We start from the raw sequence: 3,079 nt of genomic DNA on the forward strand, positions 1-3,079 counted from the left end.
TCCAAATGGCCTAGCAGCAAAAGGCAAAGCGAGACCACTAGCCAAGGAATGTTATTCATAGAGTGATGTAGATTGAGATTATATATTAGCCATTCTCAGAAGGATAGGTTTGGGTCACAGGTTGGGGGTTCAGAAAATCCTGAAGCTCCTTGGCTCTAGGGCAAACTTTCAAGATATGAATGGCAGTCTCATTGAAAGCCTGGCAAAACGGACATATATATGAGGAGAAGGCTAGGATACCTGTCCTAAAGATAAGCTTACTTAGTAGCGAATAGCGATAACATTATAGCTCACTTGCCAAAAGAAGATTTTGACTCTAGGGGGAATAGTAGAAGACCATATTTTATCCCATACAACAGAGGCAGAAGTTATAGCATTGTTAGATAGCCACTTTTGTCTATACATTGCAGTAGCATTGAAAGACTCCCCACTTGCATGAGAGTAGACCGTGCTATCAGTTTTGACAGGGAAGATCTTGATAGCTTTAATGGCACCAATAATATTTTGGGGAAGAATCATAGATACAGTTGAGAGATCCCATCTTCCTAGGATCCTAACCTAACCCACATATAAATTAAGCCTCATCTTGATCTTCAGGAGACAGTGGTCCCTATGATATATTTAAACGACCCTTCCTTTCCTTAATTATAAAGAAAAAGCTATGTTATCAAGATGATCCCACTTTGAATTTGATCCTTAGTTGCTTCCAGTGCTCTCATTGCAGATTGCCTCTTATGCCCATTTTTTCCTAAACAATTCTAGCTAGAAACAAGAGTCTACAATATAGTAATTGTGGAAAACTTTTGAAATGGGGGTAATATATATTGATAGAGCATGAAGCATATTCTTAAGTCTCAATTATTAGCTTTATTTGAGATTTTGGTTGAGGTGGCACTTTAACATGGTATCGAAGCCAATGTAACATATAGATCAAGGGTTCAAATCTTATCATCCGATCACCCCTTCTTTCAAGTGTGATTAAAGTGCTGGGTAGGCTGGGCCATGTTGCATCTATGTTTCAACCCCAACATGCTCTCACATGAGGGGCCGTGATAAAGTATAAAACTTATTCTTTGGCTATTTTTATGTTTTCATCCTTAATAATAAACTTATGATGTCAAATAGTCCCTAAACTGTTGATCTATTCGATTTTTTCTCATTTGAACCCTAATTATTGTCTCTTTGATTTATCCTTAATTGTAAAGCCAATAGGAGTTATTTATTATGCATCTTCAATTCTTTGAAGATTTGTTGGCAACTCTCTACTTATTTTCAGTTTTGCAAAAGTTAATTCATTGCTAAATGAAAATATTCACTTGCAAAAGTTAAATCAATTTTAAATTCCCCATACATGCATCTCTCTAATTGAGTCGGATGCTCGTTTCGGTTTTGATCCCTATCGAGCCAAATCATGCTGGTAATCAGATTGGATAAATAAATTCGAGTCTTATGTACTAGATTAAATCGATTATAAGTTAATATCAAGTCATGTTTGGTTCGAGTCACGAATTTCATTTTCTTACTTGTTAATCCAATACAATTGGGTAGGATTATTTTTTGATAGCTCTACTAGTTGGCATTCATTACGACACACATAAAAATCCAACCAAAACAAGACAATAAAAAATAGAAACGAAAATCTTTATTTATAGCACAAGACAACCATTTTAATCCATACCATCATTGGCAAAGATAGACCAGAGACTCACCACCCAACAAGAAATCAAATTACAAACAGAAACACTTACAAACGATAATATATCTGAACCTTAAGTAAAGTACGATTAAATGAAAAGAAAGACATCATAATAAAGCAGTAGACTAGGTTGTCGTTAATGTTGCAGTTGGTGGTAAGCGATGGCGGTTTTACATACACCGGAAACCGTTCAAAGACGGTGCGGACACGCATTGGCGTCCAGTGTTAGCACAACATTCTCTAACACCAGGAGTGCATGGATGTCCAAGGTGCTCTTCGCACACTGGATTCTCTTGTTGCGCTTTCACAGCAAGGACTTGCAGCATCACTACGTACAACAAAATTAATTTATACAAGTAAATAACATGTGAGTTATACATATTACGTAAATATCTATTTTTTAGTACGTATCATCTAAGATAGCAAATTGCTAAAATAATTCAGAGAAGTATTTAGAAACTAAATAATTTTAGGTGAAGCAAACATGAAGGTATTTCTACTCTATAGTCACGTTAATCACATAATTTACACTCCTTTGTAATATACTTAAAGTCCTATCATCTCTTGTCAAGAAAAAAATATTTTAATTATTGTATCGGCCTTTTAATTGTTTTATAAATATAACAAAGATTCTAACAGTTTTTGAAATTAAAATAATAATTGAATCATAAATTTTTATATATATATATCTCACTTTGCATTGGGACTTTAATGTTATCAAGTGGCAGTTTGACATGTGATCAATAGATCATGTTATGCATAACTATAACTGGGATATTTATTAAACAGCAAATCGGGTGTATATATGTTAATATTACGAGCACGCATCTTCATGCCTATATTAAACGAATAGACAAAATTACAATGGATAAAGAAATATATACCTGTTGCAAGGATGAAAAAGAGTGCTACTACGATTCTCTTGTACCCAACTTTGGTTTCCATTGTTTTTGTTAGGAAGAGTTGTTTAACTTTGTGTTTTGAGTATGAAGTATGTTGTATTTGTGGCTTGTATTGTTGGTGAATGTACTACACTATGTTTGCTCTATTTATAGTATGTTTCTTCTGACCAATTGGGTATTATTATACACAAATTAGGACCACTAATTAATAGTATTCTAATTGGCCACTAATCCACTATGCAATGTTGGGTCTAGCTTGATGGAATATTCCGTGGAATTTTAAATTTTCGTGATTTCAATCAAATTTTTGATGAATTTATGCGCCATATCATTTTCCATATAAGCATAGATTCCGAACCTTTTTTTTTTTATTTATTATTTTTTATTTTTTCTTTTTTGTTTAAGTACTAAGACCTTGATGATCTTTTGAATTGGATTGAACTGCACTAAGCGAAGTGAACTAAAATAACTGAATTAGGCT

The 3,079-nt window shown here is 33.7% G+C and overlaps 1 long non-coding RNA gene across 1 annotated transcript; it reads right to left on the reverse strand.

Annotated features, from left to right (window-relative positions):
• Positions 1 to 1,620: 1,620 nt before the first annotated feature.
• LOC110682674 lies at positions 1,621 to 2,738 on the reverse strand. The gene is made up of 2 exons (XR_002503432.1): positions 2,581 to 2,738; positions 1,621 to 2,024 (listed from the first exon to the last, which is right to left on the reverse strand). It is a non-coding gene; the product is annotated as an uncharacterized LOC110682674 (long non-coding RNA).
• Between the last annotated feature and the right edge of the window lie 341 nt (positions 2,739 to 3,079).

This window comes from Chenopodium quinoa, unplaced genomic scaffold (assembly GCF_001683475.1).
Source record: "Chenopodium quinoa cultivar QQ74 unplaced genomic scaffold, ASM168347v1, whole genome shotgun sequence".
Classification (NCBI taxonomy): Eukaryota; Viridiplantae; Streptophyta; class Magnoliopsida; order Caryophyllales; family Amaranthaceae; genus Chenopodium; species Chenopodium quinoa.